The 20885-nt window shown below is 45.3% G+C and overlaps 1 protein-coding gene and 1 long non-coding RNA gene across 3 annotated transcripts in view; one reads left to right on the plus strand and one right to left on the minus strand.

Moving 5' to 3' along the window:
• Positions 1–20885, minus strand: part of smyd3 (SET and MYND domain containing 3) — a 1021495-nt gene that overhangs the window by 918647 nt on the left and 81963 nt on the right. The window lies entirely within an intron of this gene.
• Positions 15558–20736, plus strand: LOC147120948 (uncharacterized). Its single transcript, XR_015075365.1, has 4 exons — positions 15558–15669; positions 16336–16443; positions 19840–19914; positions 20241–20736. It is a non-coding gene; the product is annotated as an uncharacterized LOC147120948 (long non-coding RNA).

Below are 20885 nucleotides of genomic sequence, written 5' to 3' on the forward strand. Positions count from 1 at the left end.
TCACGACCTCAGGATGTCACAAAGCGCTTCACAGCCAATGAAGTACCTTTTTGGAGTGTAGTCACTGTTGTAATGTAGGAAACGCGGCAGCCAATTTGTGCACAGCAAGCTCCCACAAACAGCAATGTGATAATGACCAAATAATCTGTTTTAGTGATGTTGATTGAGGGATAAATATTGGCTGTGGGACCTTTTACATCCATCTAACGCCTCATCTGAAAAACGGCACCTCTGACAGTGCAGCACTCCCTCAGTACTGGAGAGGGTCTTGAATCCACAAATTTCTAACTCAGAGGCAAGAGTGCTACCCACTAAACCACAGTTGACAAAACAAAATCAAAAGGCTGCAAAAACATGGCTTCAAAAATTACTGGTATTGCCAATCTAACATACGTGTGGCATTTCAAGCAGTGGTCCATCAGTCTGGGACATCACTTAATAATCAAGGTCTGACATTAATCCCACCTTGTGGATGGGCAAACAAGGGGCAAAATTCCTCACATTTATATACCTTTAGCAAAAAGTAGGCAAGGTTACAAAACAGGGAATCTGTGCTGAATGAGCCGATCACAGAGCGGTGCATTGAAATTGATCTCCTCAATCCTCTATTTGAGGGGGTGGGGGTGGAAAAGTAAAGGAATCGGAAATTAATCTATAAGGGATTCCACTTCTGATCACAATCCAGCAATCACTGCTGGAATTGCATGTATGAATATTGGGAGAGAACAGGATCCGGCTTGGCTGAAATGCCTTGAACAGAACAGCCTGTTACATAGAATGTACAGCACGGAAACAGGCCATTCAGCCCAACTTGTGGTGTTTATGCTTCACACGAGCCTCCTCCCATCCCTCTTCTTGTAACCCCATCAGTATAACTGTCTATTCCTTTCTCCCTCATGTGCTTATCTAGCTTCCCCTTAAATGCATCTACGCGATTCGCCTCAACCACTCCCTGTGGTAGTGAGTTCCACAGTCTCACCACTCTCTGGGTAAAGACGTTTCTCCTGAATTCCCTGCTGGATTTATTAGTGACTATCTTGTATTTATGGCCCCTAGTTCTGGTCTCCCCCCACAAGTGGAAACATCTTCTCTACGTCTATCTTATGAAACCCTTTCATGGTCTTAAAGACCTCTATCAGGTCACCCCTCAGCCTTCTCTTTTCTAGAGAGAAGAGCCCAAGCCTGTTCAATCTTTCCCGATAGTTATAACCTCTCAGTTCTGGTATCATCCTAGCAAACAACTTTGTTGGCACTAACTCTCTCGGCTCACACACAAAGAATAGCCACTTAGCCGAGGTACTGCAGGACACCCATTACCCATGGAACTGCACACCAGCAAAGAATTGGTTCCTTCAAGAGGCGAGGTGACAAAAGGAACAAAACTGACTTAGAAAGGAAGAACACGAGTCCGAATCAATCAAAAATGTGAATGGGGCTCTGATATCTGGAGAGTCTCTCCTCACTCCTGGACAGGATAAAGGGCCAGAACTTCGGGTCCCCACGGGTGAGTATGCACTGCGCATGCGCTGGAAACCGGAACTTCCGTTCCCTTGAAGGAAGGGGTTCACAGGTCGAACACGTGCGCCGGAGAGGCAGTGCGTACGCCTGGAACTTCCGGTTTTTTTCCAAGTTTCTCCGGGAGGGTAAGTCTCCAGCAGCTACGCTTTTAAAAAGCAGCCGCAAGGCCTGCTTTTAACAAGGTAAGTGGTGAATTAAGTAAAATTAAAACATTTTTTCCACAGGTTTATTATTTTTAAATACTTTAAAGAAAAGTAAGTTTATTTTTAGCCCCGTTAGAAACTGTAATTAATTTTTTCAAAAATGTAAATTATTGTTTAAAATAGTTATTTTATGTAATTTATAGTTATTTTAAAAATGTGATTTTTAAAAAAAAATTTAAAATTTATTTGAAGTTTTAGTTCGGTTTTGGGGCCGGGCCGATCTCTATTCGTAGATTTGACAGGTCTTCCTGTCAAATCTATGAAGAGATTCCCAGCTCCGATTGGCTCTCCATGGCCCACGTGATCCCAGGGGACGCTTCGAACTAACTGCGCCCCTGGGATACGCAAGCACTGTGCGCCGGCAGCTGGAGGAGGCTCAGGATCGGAATCCCACGCGGGTCCACAGCACAACGGCCGGCGCGCTAGGTAAGTGCAGGTCGGGGGCTTGCACCCGCGGGAAGCCTCTGACCCGAATTTCTGGCCCATTATTAAAAAATCTTTTTATTGATATGTAATCATTCTGTCATCTTTCGCACCAATTTGGCTCTCAAAGCCCTTTGCCTTTGTCTACTCTATTGATCATACTACGGTCATTGCTCCCCCAAACTTTACCTGTTGTTCCTAGCTCCAAGCAACATCGCCCTCTTCCCTCTAATGACATAACACTTCATCACACTATCTCCTATTCTAATTCGAATCCTTTGAACATTTTAAACACCTCGATCAGATCACCCCTCAAAAGATAAATTTCAAAAGGGAACGTAAACCCATTAAAACCAGAAACGTCAACACTGACACACCGTAGGTCTGGCATGACGCCCGCGTCCACTTTCTCCATTTAGCACAGGGAATACTTGATGATCTTTCTGCACCAGTTACTGCTTGGAGGGCTAAATTCCATGGGGGAAGGAGCTGAGATTAAACAAAGAGAGGTACTGGAGATCCAGCTAATATACATCAACTTGTTTTCAAATGTTCCTTTATTAAACAGTTGCGAGCATTAAATTGTTAGTATTTTATTTGTTCCTTCCAGAACTATTTTGCTGATTAAACTTAAAGCCTTTTGATTCTGCAAATAGTTTTATTTCTGACCCTAAAACACACCATTTGCTGGCAGCTGAATCACCTGATTTTTCAACTTGAATTCAGCGAAGGGTATATTAAAAAAAAATCAGAAAACCTAATGACATCTCAAATCACTTGCTATGCAATAGACCAGATGGGCCGTACTGTTTTAATTGGTTAATTGTTTGAACTGCCACATCCGATGATAAGGTGGGAGGAAGCAATGTCACTTGCACTCAGTTCTAATCACAGAGAATCTGCTACTACATGGGAGCAAGCTCAGGTATTTGTGTACTCAACATTCTTCATGCTTCACGTTAAAGACTTCATTGCATCATCAAACATTACTGCTCAAGAGGATAGAGGTATTCGGTGTGATGAGGTACAAGCTCATTAGGTAAGGTAACCCCCAACACCTCCCCCGCCCCCAGTGGACATTACACTCATATCCGACAGGTACACCATTACAGAAGTACCAATTCTCAGAACCGCACTTTAGGAAGGATGTCAAGGCCTTGGAGAGGGTGCAGAGGAGATTTACCAGAATAGTACCAGGGATGAGGGACTTCTGTTATACGGAGAGACTAGAGAAGCTGGAGTTGTTCTTCTTCGAGCAAAGGAGGTTAAGGGGAGGCTTAGTTGAGGTTTTGTCAGAGTAGATAGGGAAAAACTGTTTCCACTAGCAGGAGGGTCGACAACCAGAGGACACAGATTTAAGATAATTGGCAGAAGAAGAACCAGGGGCGGGGGAAGGGAAATGAGGAGAAAACTTACACAGCGAGTTACGATAATCTGGAGCGTACTGCCCGAAAGGGTGGTGGAAGCAGATTCAATAGTAACTTTCAGAAGGGAATTGGATAAATACTTGAATAGGATTTTTTTTTTTTTTTTTTTTTTAAATAAACAGGGCTCTGGGGAAAGAGCAGGGAAGTGGGACTAATTGGATAGCTCAAAGAGTTGTCACAGGCACGATGGGCCGAATGGCCACCTTCTGGGCTGTATCTGTAAGATTCTATGTACAGGAAGGGGTAAAAGGAGGAAAGTACACAATTGCGCATCAAAAACTTCCAACAGTCCTCAAAACGTTAAAAAGGCTCCCACTACTGCACTCATGTGCTGAAATTAAGCTCTGTGCAGAACGCAGGATCTGATCCCCACCCGACAACAAAATTTGTTCTCATTTCCCCACTGAAGGAACATCTGCCGCTGTAACATTAAATGCATCACGTAAAAACGTCTGCGTACGGGGCAGAAAACGAGCTTCAGATGTGGCAGATTCTTGCGAGACTTTCCAGGGTTGCCGTGCCGCTCTGCAAGTTACTTTACCTAAAAAAAGTAAATGGACCTCTCGAGCTCCCCGAGGCTTGGTTTATTCCCAAGTTCCCCCAGATACCGCTCGAATACATATTTCAAAGCTCGGCTTTGGGGAAACATTGCCGACGACGATGCCTGCTTCCCCCGCATGTTCGCAGTAATAAAGAGGGAACTGCTGCATGTGTTACAAAAACTCCCATCAATAACACGGTCTACTTCGACCCCTGCCAAAACAAAATACAAGAAACAGGCTGCTTCTGAAGGGCGAATGCTCCAGAAATGCGTAATCAGGAATCTCATTTCAAATCTCTGTAACCTTTCCTCAGTTCTCTGCAACAATCAAAAATCCATGCACCACATTTTGTTCTTAGCATCCCTCAAGCTTCTTATGTTTGTCCAGAGTGGCTTCTTTTCATCAGACGTCTTACAATATTGCTAATTGGGAGCAGACAAAAACAAGATTTTTTTTTTTTAAACTTCCAATTGACGCACATTCAAGGAGATGAACAAACTATATGTTGAAAAGGATGCTACATCTTTTCAACTTCTCAGCTGTGGCTCAGTGGGTAGCACTCTCGCCTCAGTCAGAAGGTTGTGGGTCCAAGTCCCACTCCAGAGATTTGAGCACAAAATCCAGGCCGACAGTCCCAGTGCAGTGCGGAGGGAGCGCGACACTGTCGGAGGTGCCGTCTTTTGGATGAAACATCAAAGCGAGGCCCCCGCCCGCCCTCTCAGCTGGATGCAAAAAGATAACATGGCACTATTTGAAGAGCAGGGCAGTTCTCCCTATTGTCCTGGCCATTATTTACCCCTCAACCCAACATAATTATAAAACTGATTATCTGATCATTATTTCATGTTGTGGACAAATTGGCTGCCGTGTTTCCTACATAACAACAGTGGCTGCACTTCAAAAAGTATTTCATTGGCTGTAAAGCGCTTTGAGGCGTCCTGCGGTCGTGAAAGGCGCTATAGAAATGCAAGCCTCTATTTTACATCTGATATTTTTTTTTTTTAATGTTGTATTCGTTTATGGGATCTGGGCGTCGCTGGTAAGGCCAGCATTTATTGCCCATCCCTGATTTCCCTCGAGAAGGTGGTGGTGAGCCACCTTCTTGAACCACTGCAGTCCGTGTGGTGAAAGTACTCCCACAGTGCTGTTCGTGAGGGAGTTCCAGGATTTTGACCCAGCGATGATGAAGGATCGGCCGATATATTTCCAAGTCAGGATGATGTGTGACTTGGAGGGGAACTTGGAGGTGATGGTGTTCCAATGCACCTGCTGCCCTTGTCCTTCTAGGTGGAAGAGGTCGCGGGTTTGGGAGGTGCTGCAGTGCATCTTGTAGACGGTACACACTGCAGCCACGGTGAGCCGGTGGTGGTTAGTATAACAGTGGAGGATGGGATTACAGCAAGGGGTGTCCAAACTACAGCCTGTGGCCTCTTGAGCATTGACAATCCAGCCCTTGGAAGCTCAGGCTATTGGTGCTTAGATTGGTCAATCTCATTTGGTCCTGGAGGTTTGGAAAGGGCCAATCTGGGCATGGTTGGTGGATAAATCCTACGAAAACCAATCGGACTACAGATTACCGCAATGTGACCCCTGAGGCTCCAGGGTAAAGAAAGAGAAAGAAAGACTTGCATTTCTATGGCGCCTTTCATAATCTCAGGACGCCCTGAAGTGATTTACAGCCAATGAAGTACTTTTGAACTATAGTCATTGCTGTAATGCAGCCAAAATGAAGACGAAAGACTTGGAAACCCCTGAATTTCAAGCGCATTATAAAAGCAGAATTTTTTTTTCAAATCGTAATACAGATTGTAAAGTATTGCAATACATTTTCGCTTGGAAAAAAACACATTACTTTCACAAAAGTACCTCCTCTCAATCTCATGCGACATTGAAGGGGAGGGAAAAAAATGGATTTATACATTTCTGGTGTTCAACGTCCTGATTACATCTGTGAAAATAGCTTTGGTCTCAGATTTTATCTTGGGCAGCAATGATGGGTTGTTTCTTGCCTGCTTTTCCCCCCGAGCTGCTTGTCAAGGAATGTTCCCGCTGTTGACCTGGGCAGACTCACGGTGAAATCAAGAGGGAAAGAAAAAAACCCCAATTACACTTTAATATGTTTTTCATTACAAATATAGATCACTCCCAGGTCAGACAACATAGGGTCAGCAATATTGCAGTATTAAACCCCTCTTAATTCCAAGTCGCTTCATTCAAATGATCGGACAATTCAATTTTCTTTTTAAGCACCGTATTCTAACATTGTTTAATTCAAATGACTGGAAAATGCAATTTCGTTTAAAAAAACAAAAAAAAAAATTTTTTTTAATGTCAAGTGCACCAAAAAAAACGAAATGACTGAATTCTCAGGAGTCAGCAGCATCCATTCCAAGCACCGTAGCTTTTATTTCCGCACCCACCCCCCCTCCCCCAGAGACCTTCTCTGAAAGCTAATTTTGATCTCTGGCCATTTTGCTGTTTGGTTATGGAGCAAATTAACTCGCACAGGAGCTGGAAAGTGGCGCACCTCCCAGTCACTCAGCATTGAAAATTACTTGCATTTACCCCCCGCCCCCACCCCGAAGTAGAATGATGGTTCTCGAGTGTCTGTACAAAATCTATATTTCAAAAAAAAAAAAAATCACATGTTGGGGGGAAATAAAACCAATCCTCTAGCGTGAAGGGGTGTTGAAATACGGAGTCAATCAATACCTTAAGGTTCCAAGCACTTCAGTTAGGTCAAAATTAAAGCACTTGGCTCCTTTATTGTTGTTTTCATGGTACAGTAATGAGTTTAGAACAGAGAGAGAGAGAGAGAGAGTACCATCTTCAGTGAAAAATCAACAGGGAATTCAGAAGAAACTTCTTTACCCAAAGAGTGGTGAGAATGTGGAACTCGCTGCCACAGGGAGTGGTTGAGGCGAATTGTATCGATGCATTTAAGGGGAGGCTGGATAAGCATGAGGGAGAAGGGATGATAGATTTAGATGAGGAAAGACGGGAGGAGGCTCGAGTGGAGCATAAACGCCAGCATGGGCTGGTTGGGCCGAATGCCTGTTTCTGTGCCGTATATCCAATGTAATTTGGGAAATTGAACATAGATTTCTATTTTCCCCGCTCCCACTATCTTCCCCGCTCCCTCCTCCCTGCCGCATTGCTTCCCAACCTCGGTGCAGCTCAATTCAACTCGGTTCCATTTTCCTACGTTCAACCGCTCCACAACCATCTCCATACAGATTTATTTTTTGGTAAATGTCAGGCAGAACGACAAAATACATGGCCAAACACCTACTGTAACAAACTGGCAGGTAGAAGGCAACAACTTAGCGGGGCCGTGCGACATAGTGAAGGTGGTACACAGGGAGGAGGAGGAGGCCATTCAGCCCCTCCAGCCTGTTCTGCCATTCAATTAGATCATGGCTGATCTGTAACTTAACTCCATTTACCCGCCTTGGTTCCGTAGCTCTCAATAGCCTTGTTTAACAAAAAACCATCAATCTCAGTTTTGAAATTTTCAATTGACCCCCGCCAGCCTCAACAGCTTTTTGGGGGGAAGAGAGTTCCAGATTTCCACTATTCTGTGTGTGAAGAACATAAGAACATAAGAAGTAGGAGCAGGAGTAGGCCATACGGCCCCTCGGGCCTGCTCCGCCATTCAATAGGATCATGGCTGATCCGAACCTAGACTCACGTCCACTTCCCTGCCCGCTCCCCGTTACCCCTAATTCCCTTATCAGCTAGGAAACTGTCTATCTCCGTTTTAAATTTATTTAATGTCACAGCTTCCACAGCTCTCTGAGGTAGCAAATTCCATAGATTTACTACCCTCTGAGTGAAGAAGTTTCTCCTCATCTCAGTTTTGAAAGGGCAGCCCCTTATTCTTAGATTATGCCCCCTAGTTCTAGTCTCACCCATCAGTGGAAACATCCTCCCCGCATCCACCCGATCAAGCCCCCTCACAATCGTATATGTTTCGATAAGATCGCCTCTCATTCTTCTGAACTCCAATGAGTAGAGGCCCAACCTACTCAACCTTTCCTCATAAGTCAACCCCCTCATCTCCGGAATCAACCGAGTGAACCTTCTCTGAACTGCCTCGAGAGCAAGTATATCTTTTCTCAAAAGAAGTGCTGCCCAACATCGCCCCTGAACAGCCCGGCTCTAATTTTATGTCCCCCTTGTTCTGGACTCCCCCGCCACCCCACCCCCCGAGGAAATAGTTTCTCTCTGTCTACCCCATCAAATCCTTTAATCATCTTAAACATTTCAACTGGATCACCCCTTCATTTTCTATACTCGAGGGAATAAAAGCCTGGTCTATGCAACCTGTCCTCAGAATTTAACCCGAGGAGCCCTGGTGTCATTCCGATGAATCTGCGCTGCACCCCTTCCAAGGCCAATATATCCTTCCCGAGGCGTGGCCCAGAACTGAACGCAGTTTCTCCAGACGGGATCTAACCAGAGTTTTATAGAACATAACGTAGGTGATGTCTAAGCATTTCAACCTCATTATTACCTTATTGTTTAATTACTACAGAAACCAGGATTGGGGCCGTACAAGAATTACCATGGTAAATTAATAGTTAAATGCCAACATAACTGGTATCAGTAATGGTAACCGTGAAACTATCAGATTGTTGTAAAAACCCATCTGGTTCACTAATGTCCTTTAGGGAAGGAAATCTGCCGTCCTTACCCGGTCTGGCCTATATGTGACTCCAGACCCACAGCAATGTGGCTGACTCTTAACTGCCCTCTGAAATGGCCTAGCAAGCCACTCAGTTGTAACAGACCGTTACCAAACAAAATAATAAAAATGAAACCGGATGGACCACCCGGCATCGATCTAGGCACCCGCTACAGACACGGCAACGGCACACCCAGCCCACTCAACCCTGCAAAGTCCTCCTCACCAACATCTGGGGACTTGTGCCAAAATTGGGAGAACTGTCGCACAGACTAGTCAAGCAACAGCCTGATCTAGTCATACGCACAGAATCATACCTTTCGGCCAATGTCCCAAACTCCTCCATCACCATCCCTGGGTATGTCCTGTCCCACCGGCAGGACAGACCCAACAGGGGTGGCGGCACAGTGGTACACAGTCGGGAAGGAGTGGCCCTGGGAGTCCTCAACATTGACTCTGGACCCCAAGAAGTCTCATGGCTTCAGGTCAAGCATGGGCAAGGAAACCTCCTGCTGATTACCACCTACCACCCTCCCTCAACTGATGAATCAGTACTCCGCCATGTTGAACACCACTTGGAAGAAGCACCGAGAGTAGCAAGGGCACAGAATGTACTCTGGGTGGGGGACTTCAATGTCCATCACCAAGAGTGGCTCGGTAGCACCACTACTGACCGAGCTGGCCGAGTCCATAAGGACATAACTGCCAGTCTGGGCCTGCGACAGTTGGCGAGAGAACCAACACGAGGGAAAAAACCTACTTGACCTCGTCCGCACCAATCTGTCCATGACAGTATTGGTAGCAGTGACCATCGCACAGTCATTGTGGAGACAAAGTCCCGTCTTCACACTGAGGACACCCTCCATCGTGTTGTGTGGCATTACCACCCTGCTAAATGGGATAGATTCAGAACAGATCTAGCAGCTCAAAACTGGGCATCCATGAGGCACTGTGGGCCATCAGCAGCAACAGAATTGTATTCCACCACAATCTGTAACCTCATGGCCCGGCATATCCCTCACTCTACCATTACCATCAAGCCAGGGGACCAACCCTGGTTCAATAAGGAGTGTAGAAGAGCATGCCAGGAACAGCACCAGGCATACCTAAAAATGAGGTGCCAACCTGGGGAAGCTGCAACAAAGGACTACATGCATGCTAAAAAGCGGAAGCAGCATGCTATCGACGGAGCTAAGAGATCCCACAATCAACGGATCAGATCAAAGCTCCTGCCACATCCAGTCGTGAATGGTGAGGGACCATTAAACAACTAACGGGAGGAGGAGGTTCCATGAATATCCCCATCCGCAATGATGGTTTGCAACCATCTTCAGCCAGAAGTGCCGAGTGGATGATCCATATCGACCTACTCCTGAGGTCCCCACCATCACAGAAGCCACTCTTCAGACAATTCGATTCACGCCACGTGACATCAAGAAACGGCTGAGCACACTGGATACAGCAAAGGTTATGGGCCCCGACAACATCCCGGCTACCGTGCTGCAGACTTGTGTTCCAGAACTAGCTGTGCCTCTAGCCAAGCTGTTCCAGTACAGCTACAGCACTGGCATCTATCCGACAATGTGGAAAACTGCCCAGGTATGTCCTGTCCACAAAAAGCAGGACAAATCCAACCCGGCCAATTACATAGATACCATAGAAGATAGGAGCAGGAGTAGGCCATTCGGCCCTTCGAGCCTGCTCCGCCATTCAATGAGATCATGGCTGATCATCCAAATTCAGTACCCGGTCCCTGCCTTCTCCCCATATCCCTTGATCCCTTTAGCCTTAAGAAATATATCCAACTCTTTCTTGAATATACTTAATGAACTGGCCTCCACCGCCCTCTGTGGCAGAGAATTCCACAGGTTCACCACTCTCTGGGTGAAGAAATTCCTCCTCATTTCAGTCCTAAATGGCTTACCCCTTATCCTTAGACTATGACCCCTGGTTCTGGACTCCCCGGCCATCAGAAACATCCTTCCTGCATCTAGTCTGTCCAGGCCTGACAGAATTTTATAGGTTTCGATGAGATCCCCTCTCAATCTTCTAAACGCCAGTGAGTATAAGCCCAATCGACACAATCTCTCCTCATACGTCATTCCTGCCATCCCAGGTATCAGCCTGGTGAATCTTCGCTGCACTCCTTCCATGGCAAGAACGTCCTTCCTCAGGTAAGGCGACCAAAACTGCACACAATACTCAAGGTGCGGTCTCACCAAGGCCCTGTACAACTGTAGCAAGACATCCTTGTTCCTGTACTCGAACCCTCTCGCTACGAAGGCCAACATACCATTTGCATTCTTAACCGCCTGCTGCACCTGCATGCTTACCTTCAGCGACTGGTGTACAAGAACACCCAGGTCTCTTTGCACTTTCCCTTCTCCCAATCTATTACCATTCAAATAATAATCTGCCTTCCTGTTTTTGCCACCAAAGTGGATAACCTCACATTTATCCACATTATAGTGCATTTGCCATGTTTCTGCCCAATCACCCGACCTGTCCAAATCGTGCTGGAGTTTCACGACGTCCTCCTCACAGCACACACGCCCCCCCAGCTTTGTGTCGTCTGCAAATTTGGAGATATTACATCCAATTCCCTCGTCCAGATCATTAATATATATTGTGAACAGCTGGGGTCCTAGGACCGACCCTTGCGGTACCCCACTAGTCATGCCTGCCACTCGGAAAATGACCCGTTTATTCCAACTCTTTGCTTTCTGTCCGCCAACCAGTTCTCTATCCAAGTCAATACCTTGCCCCCAATCCCATGTGCCTTAATTTTACACGCTAATCTCTTATGCGGGACCTTATCAAAAGCCTTCTGAAAGTCCAAATACACCACATCCACTGGTTCTCCCTTATCTATTTTACCAGTTACATCCTCAAAAAATTCCAGTAGATTAGTCAAGCATGATTTACCTTTTGTAAATCCATGTTGACTTTGTTACCGCCCCATCAGTCTACTCTCAATCATCAGCAAAGTGATGGAAGGTGTCGTCGACAGTGTTATCAAGCGGCACTTACTCACCAATAACCTGCTCACTGATGCCCAGGACCACTTGGCTCCCGACCTCATTACAGCCTTGGTCCAAACATGGACAAAGGAGCTGAATTCCAGAGGTGAGATGAGAGTGACTGCCCTTGACATCAAGGCGGCATTTGACCGAGTGTGGCATGAAGTCAACGGGAATCGGGCGGGGGGTGGGTAAACTCTCCACTGGCTGGAGTCATACCTAGCACAAAGGAAGATGGTTGTGGTGATTGAAGGTAAATCATCACAGCCCCGGGACATCGCTGCAGGAGTTCCTCAGGGCAGTGTCCTAGGCCACCTTCTCAAGGGCAATTAGGGATGGGCAATAAATGCTGCCCTTGCCAGCGACGTCCACATCCCATAAATGAATTTAAAAAAAATAACTGTCATAATCCAAGAGCACACAGTACAAAACCATAATATCCCTCGAACCAAACAAAATAGCATCAGGAATGCCAAACTGCTACACCATTACGCAACAACTAATGATCATTCCATTTCTTTTTCCACCCCATCCTTACACTGCAATGTATACCAGCAACCATTCCTTAATCAAAGAGCTAGCAGGCAAGCTACTCCCAGGAGTTTCACTACTTGTGCTCGTTTTTTTTTTTTTAAAAAGCAGGTAAAGATAGGGGCGAGGTCCAGCACAGAGGTGGTCATGTGGTCAAGAGAGATGGTGGCAAGGTGAAAGCTGACCTTGTACGTTCAGATCATGTCCCCCAATGGGCACCACGTTAGTGAGGATAAGGAAGGGGGCCAAAACCTCCGGAGGTGAATATAGTCAAGAAGGAGTTAGATATATTTCTTAAGGCTAAAGGGATCAAGGGATATGGGGAGAAGGCAGGGACAGGGTACTGAGTTTGGATGATCAGCCATGATCTCATTGAATGGCGGAGTAGGCTCGAGGGGCCGAATGGCCTACTCCTGCTCCTATCTTCTATGTTTCTATGTAAACCACTGCTGTAGATAGTTGCATCGCCAAACTGTTTTAACATTGGAGGGAACTACTGCAGAACCTAAACCTGGCCTCACCCAATGACCACACCTTCTCGCAGGAGTCAGCGGGTGGCAATCAGAACCAGAAACCCTGGCCCGACTGCACCCTCTCTCGTCCATGTCACGGAGGTCAAATGTAGCCGAGAGCAGTTCACTCAGCTTAGACCCAGGAATCAAACCTGGCAGCCTCTGCTCCGTACGGCTTTGTGCTGTGCCAGGCACCGCCTGCACCTACAAAAAGGTCATCAGGGGAGGTGTAAATCAAATTCTGACAGTGCATTCCAGCTCTTGTAGTCTGCAAAAGCATTACTGTCACTCAGCAACCCAACTCCAATGATCATCCATTTTATCTGAAATATGGTTGATCATTTACCATGTAATTCATTTTTGGGCTTATTAAAAATTGAATGAAAAACTGGATGGTACACCATCAAGCAGCCCCAAGTCAGATTCCATACAATATAGAACTCCCTCAACTCGTGCCCAGCTTGCCTTAAACCCAAGCTCAGAAGGGCATCCTCCACTGCGTCCGTTCCATTTCCCAAACGTGGGGGTCCGAGTGAAACTGCCAGCTCATCCCGAAGTATAGACCCACGCCCACAACGACCCTTTTTCAGGCCAGGGCGATGAGCCATTCATTCCAATGTTACACACCCCCCCCCCCCCTCCCCCGCAGGTGTATTCCAGTACAGCCTTTCTCCCAACACTTAGATTTTGCTCACGGCATAGAGGCGGTTCCCACAAGCATACCAGGCAGGTCTTTGGTGGAGCAGCATGTCGTGGGACGAAAGATTATCCCGTAACAATGTTATATGCGCACCGGAGAGCCAGAGATGCCCAGCACCTTCTGCTGTCCAAGCCGCAAGGTGGTAAAATGCCAAATCTGTCAGATCTTTGCACTCAAGCTAAAACTAAATACAATAGCTTTACTTGTAAATTAGCCCGTCAATACGTGGAAGCAGCAAGTTACAGATAATACAGATATCTCGGAAACAAAAACTGAAAGCGCCCACAGGAGGTTAAAATACCCTTGGTTGGACAATTAATTAGGACAAGGCTTTTGGATGAAGCAAGTCGCAGGCATCCACAACACAAGGGTTGTAGCTCGGTGATGTGAAATTCTTCTCCACGACACAGAGCCCTGCAGACAGTTGGACCAAATTAAAAGCAAGCTCACCAGCAGTGCCAGGTGCTTTATGCCAAGAGTGGATCTTCATGTCTTAAGTGTTGATGTTCCTCCAAGCACAATTCCTCGACATGTCTGCCATTAGAGATTAATTTGTCCGTTCCTCTGATTGGAAAACTTGTGACGAGGGAAGTCTGTCCAACTACCAAACTGCAACCTAATTAGTGTGAGTACAGGCAGTGGCACCAAGATCAGACAACTAGACTCTCACCGAGTCCCCGTCAGTCTTTCCAGCTACAGCCAGCTGAATGCATTTAAAAAAAAATCTTTTACCCTATTTATCTACAAGACATTAAAAAAAATAAAACTATGCCAGTCATTAGAAGGTGCTTGCAAACAAGGAATCAGAAGGCACCTAGAGAGTGCCCCATCTGCCCACTTGTCTACAAATTGTGCGTGGCATTAAGTAGAGGGAATAAACCCCTCACTGAGGCGTCCAACCCTGAGGGGAAAAGAAACACAACTTGCTATCATTACTGAACATACTCATGCCAACTCAAAGCTGCCATCAGATAATGCCAACTTATTACAAATTCTTCAAGATATTGATGACCACTTCAAACAGTTTCACAGGCTATGTGCTTTTTTTTTATAAATAGACTAACAGAGCTCTCAGATGTCAGAGGAATCCTCCAGGGCATGAGAAGCAGCTTCACTTTACTCTGGATGGCCACAAGATCCTCTGCCAGCCTGGGTCAGTCTTATATTAACATGTCAAGACGCAAGAACTCCAATTTTCAATATTGTTGATGAACTGAACATTCACGAGCTCAAACGCAGCCAGAATTAAGTACAACTGCAATCGCGCCATACTTCAGAGAGAGATTGGGGGGGGGGGGGGGGGGGTTAGATAGTACAGAGGAACAGGTTAGAGGTTACACAGAAAGATTTTAAGCAAAAGGCTGTTCAGAAACTGGGAGCCTCGCTGTGCATCAATACATTTGACTCGCAGGCTGCAACACCCACTAGTGTACGTGCCTGACAAAAATGTACAGAAGTTAAAAGGAAGAAAAAAGACTCAATTATACCATCCAAGAATTTACTGGAGATACAGGAGATTCATAATGCAAAATTGAAACGCTTATCTTTAAAAAAAAAAGAAAATTGAATTTACAGGGCTTGAAAGTTACTTTATCTCAATTTCCCCAACAAGCTGGCAAAATCCAGAAAATCCCTTAAGTGCAGATCTGCAAATGTGCACAACCCGATTCCAACAATCTCAGGCCATAAAAAGAGTAGCAAACGACAGCACGTTCACTCTACTGGCTGATTAAGCGAAGCTCGAGTGAACTTATTCGCTGAACTTTAAGTGCCATCTAGAGGCAAGAGCAATACTTGCACAAAAAGCTGTGCAAATCCTCAATACACAATGGCCCAGAAATTCGGGTCTCCACGGGTGAGTACGCACGGGGTACTCACCCGTAGACCCGATGGAAGTGCCGGTTTCCTGCATGCACTGCGCATGCGCGGGAACCGGCACTTCCGTTCCTCTGAACGAAGGGGTTCAGAGGTCGAACGCGTGTGCAGGAGGGGCTGTGCGTGCGCATTGAACTTCGGTCTTTTTTTTTTAAAACAGGTTTTCCCGGGAACGTAAGCCTGCAGAATTTAGAAATGTAAAAAGCAGGCGCAAGGCCTGCTTTTTACAAGGTAAGTGGTGAATTAATTAAAATTAAAACATTTTTTCCACATGTTTATTATTTTTAAATAGTTTAAAGCAAGGTAAGTTTATTTTTAGCCCCGTTAGAAAATAAAATTATTTTTTTCAAAAATTTAAATTATTGTTTAAAATAGTTATTTCATGTAATTTATAGTTTATTTAATAAATGTGATTTTTAAAAAATTTATTTGAAGATTTAGTGCTATTTTGGGGCCGTAGTATTTATAAGTCTTGACAGCACTTCCTGTCAGACTTATGAATGGAGCATTCCCTGCTCCGATTGGCTCCCCATGGCCCACGTGATCCCAGGGGACGCATCGAACTAACTGCGCCCCTGGGATACGCAAGCACTGCGCGCCGGCAGCTGGACCAGGCCCCGGATAGGAATTCCACGGGGCCCACAGCTCAACGGCCGGCGCGCAAGTGCAGGTCGGGGGCTTGCACCTGCGGGAAGCCCCCGACCCGAATTTCTGGGCCAATATTGATAGCTTATAGGTCGGAATTAATGATGCTCATCGTCTAGGTAGCGTATGTGTGTTCCAGTCTATCTAAAGTGCTACACCGAACACCAAATTGTGCACCAAAACACGTGTCGGAATTTCGTTGAAATAGTTTTGTATGTCATTACAAATTTTCAACCTTTTCTTCAACTACAGAAACAAAGCTAACCCCATCAGAAACAGGAAAGCTATACATTGGAACTGAACGTCTCCAGTATAATACTCATCTATATTTGCATTTTCGTGCAATACAGAAGCACAATGGTATGGTGCATTCATTTAGTAAATCACTGCATCATGGAAAACATAGATTGGCCCTTAAGATCTCATTGTAAAGAGTCAGCTGTGGCTCAGTTGGCAGCACACTTGCCTGAGTCAGAAGCTTATGCGTTCAAGTCCCACTCCAGGGACCTGAGCACATAAAGCTAGGCTGACACTCCAGTGCAGTGCTGAGGGAGTGCTGCACTGTCGGAGGTGCCATCTTTTGGATGAGACATTAAACCGAGGCCCTGTCTACTCTCTCAGATGGTCATAAAAGATCCCATGGCACTATTTCGAAGAGCAGGGGAGTTATCCCCCGTGTCTTGGCCAATATTTATCCCTCAACCAACATCACTAAAACAGATTATCTGGTCATTATCACATTGCTGTTTGTGGGAGCTTGCTGTGCGCAAATTGGCTGCCGCGTTTCCCACATTACAACAGTGACTCCACTTCAAAAATATTTCGTTTACGGTAAAGCGCTTTGAGACATCCAATGGCCGTGAAAGGCGCTACATAAATGCAAGTCTTTCTTTCTAAAGAGCGGTTCATAGCAGCTAGTTGTGGCACCGCAGGAGATTGAGGGAAAGCCAAAGAAGTCGTCGTCCAACAGGTCTGTCTCACCTACAAGCAACCAACTGGAGAACAGCATCCAGAGGGGCTTCGGAATAATCAAGTGTGCCTCATCCAAGAAATAGCACATGGTACACTGCAGAGTTGAAGAGCAGGAACACTTAATGAGAAACACATTTTAAAAATATATTATTCCAGTACACCAACCTTGAAGTTAACTAGTGCCCCAAGCCTTGCAACAGCCAAAATTACATCTGTTTTTTCAAAAAAAAAGTTAAGAGGGCATTTCAGCCTACTAGAGATTTTTTAATCATTTCACTTTATCCTGACCTTAGAAACAGTTTATTCTCTTCCAATTATACACAGCATAAATTGTGAATGGACTCCTTATTTTCCTTATACAGCCTATTGACCTTTATTGGCAACCAATCCAATGAGACTATGAACATTTTTCCATGAACAGTGGAGAAAACAGGAAAATTACTGTAGTGTTATACAGGACATGCTTGTTTGGAGTGACACATAGGACCAGGAGGGGGGCCATTCAGCCCCTCGAGCCTGTTCCGTCATTCAATCAGATCATGGCTGATCTGTGTCGCAACTTCATCTGCCCGCCTTGGTTCCGTATACCTCAATATCCTTACCAAACCAAAATCTATCGACCTCAGGTTTGAAGTTTTCAACTGACCTCCAGCCTCAACAGCTTTGTGGAGGAGAGTGAGTTCCAGATTTCCACTACCCTTTGTGGGAAGACGTGTACACACACACGGCTCTTTACTGGTTTCGATTTTGTAATGGGGCCAAAGGAAAAAAAAATCAATGATTGATGACATGGAACATGGTTAAATCACCACAACTATTATTAATATATAAAGCTGTTAAGAATTGCGTAATAACAACTGGATGCACTTCTCTCTACTCAGCTTCTACTGGGTCCATCTTGCGATCATGTGATCACTTGAGACATGCTTCATAATGCAAGTGAGGAAGCTTCACTCAGAAGAATTTCAAATGTCAAAAATCAGGTGCAATTCAGTTGAACAAAAAGCAAACTTAAAATAAAAGCTGAACTTGTTAGAACCCAATGCCACCGCCCTATAGTCAATACAATCGGTCAGACGAAACGTCATCCATTTTGTCAGAACGCCATGTTCTAAAGAAAGAAAGACTTGCATTTATATAGGGCCTTGCACGACCACCGGATGTCTCAAAGCTCTTTACAGCCAATGAAGTACTTTTAGAGTTACTGTTGAATCATAGGAAACGTGGCAGCCAATTTGCGCACAGCAAGCTCCCACAAACAGCAATGTGATAATGACCAGTTAATCCATATTTGTTATGTTGATTGAGGGATAAATATTGGCCCCAGGACACTGGAGAGAGTGCCCCTGCTCTTCTTCGAAATAGCGCTGTGGGATCTTTTAGGTCCAGCTGAGAGCGCAGACGGGGCCTCGGTTTAACGCCTCATCCGAAAGACGGCACCTCCGACAATGCAGCACTCCACTGGAGTGTCAGCCTAGATTTTTTGCGCTCGAGTCCCTGGAGTGAGACTTGAACCCACGACCTTCTGACTCAGAGACGAGAGTGCTACCCACTGAACCACCGGCTGACACATGAAAACAAATCTAAACTTAATCTCCAATCTGCGGAGATTCGCTCAATACAGAACAACTCATTACGGATCGGTTGGTCTGTCTCTAATTATTCGCCAAAAACAAGTTCAAGTGAGAAATAATCCCAAGGGATGCAGCGTCATTGTAAATGCCAAACCAGCTGCAGTATAAAGGCCAGAAGAGCCCGTTTGAACACAAGCCTGGCAACAACAAGTATAGTATGTTAATCGCTCACCTGTATTTGAAGTACCAATAACAGCAATTAGCCACAAGTCCTCAAAGCCATTATTTTTTACCCAAAGGGCCATCACAGCAGTAATTCATAATTGTAAAACCAAAAGGATGGGTAATATGATTTCAGGATTTTTCATTTCCCCTCTCTGGAGAGCAACGCTTTCATTGGCAAATTAAATCATAATTCACAAAAAAGGAAGAAGTCAAATTCAATCCAATTACACGAGTTGGCAGTCACCCATGTTTAACAATGTTGCAGAATTAATTTCGGGACATACATTTGAGGATTCAGAAAATCATGCATTCCCAAATAGAAGGACTGGAATCATCGCCAGCACCCTAGTTTCAGCTGTGCTCATATGTGCAGCGGGCCAGTACTTAACATTTTGAGGATGTACTAGTTCTACACATTTATAGAATCATAGAAATCTATGGCACAGGAGGCCGCCATTCGGCCCATCGTGTCCATGCCGGCTGAAAAAGAGCTATCCAGCACAATCCCACTTTCCAGCACTTGGTCCGTGGCCCTGTAGGTTACAGCCCCTCAAGTGCATATCCAAGTACTTTTTAAATGTGATGAGGGTTTCTGCCTTTACCACCCTTTCAGGCAGTGCGTTCCAGGCCCCCACCACCCTCTGGGTGAAAAAGATTATCCTCAACTCCCCTCTAATTCTTCTACCAATTACTTTACATCTATGCCCCCTGGTTAGTGACCTCTCTGCTAAAGGAAACAGGTCCTTCCTATCCACACTAGCTAGGCCCCATATAATTTTATACACCTCAATTAAATCTCCCCTCAGCCTCCTCTGTTCCAAAGAAAACAACCCCAGCCTATCCAATCTTTCCTTTTGCGGGGGCGGGGGAATATCAAGAACTTGTGTATATGATAAGCCCAATGCTCAAATTACAAAGCCAACTTTCTGAAGATTGCTTGTAATTTTTTTTTGCATTGTTTTTCCCTCTTCCCTCCATTTTTAAGGCCTTCATTCATCAACTTCATCAAATCAAGCAGCCACACTGCTTCCAGGCTTCCATCAACGGCACTCTGAAATTGGTAAGTCACTGTCAAGAGAGAACGGCCTTTGAATGAAACGTTAAGCAAAGGTCCTGTCTAGATGCCTCGGGTGGATATTACAAGTTAAATGGGAAGACAGCAGGGAACATAGGAACAGGAGTAGGAACAGGAATTCACACCCTCGAACCTGTTCCGCCATTCAATTAGATCATGGCCGTTTTGTCAGGTTTGGTACTGGGTAAGGATGCGGTCAAAGGTCAAGTAGGCCAAAGAACCATATGAACCTAGCCTTTAAACAAAAAACTATTTGGGGTGTACAAGAGTGCCTGTTGTATTGCTCTCTGATTTTTCGTCTTCTTCTGCAGGGACGTGCTCGACTTCATTGGCACCTCTGTGGGTAACTGGTTGAGAATGCTAACTCAGTGAAGATCGACAGAAACCAACTGTGAAGTACCAGCCCGTTAACAGTGCTTGAAGAAGACTCACGTACCTTATGGGACAACCTTCACTCAGGCTGATAAATTCAAACATCGTCCCAAGTTTTTTCACCGTAACAAGTATAGGAACTGGTACGTAAGAAGGGCTAAAGGGTTTTGATTTCTTTATTCCCCGGCGAATGCAAGGAGTCTTACTGCTCGCCTGCGGACCGTCACTCGAGTGATCTCGTAATCTCTTTGTGCGGCCTACAACGTGCAAAAACACCGAGTGTTATGTATTGTGTGTTCTATTGTGTGCTCTCCCACCTGTGGTGGCGCTGTCACAGGAGATAAATGGTTGGGTGTCCTCCGTTAAGTTTTAGCTCTCTTTGTTCGGAACTTGCCAGAACTTCCTTTCCTTCCAATAAAGCACTTCATGTTTGAATCTCTGAGTTCTGAGTCCTAAATTGTGTCTAGGTAGAAAGGTACCGACACAACACCGAGCACCTCATTCATCAGCAACTGACTTTAGCTATCGCGGTCACCGATAATCCCAGTGTACAATGTTAAAAATAATAGATTCTGGAAATGACT

The sequence above is a fragment of the Somniosus microcephalus genome, chromosome 3 (assembly GCF_052327205.1).
Source record: "Somniosus microcephalus isolate GS21.2 chromosome 3, FLI_Smic_1.0, whole genome shotgun sequence".
NCBI lineage: Eukaryota > Metazoa > Chordata > Chondrichthyes > Squaliformes > Somniosidae > Somniosus > Somniosus microcephalus.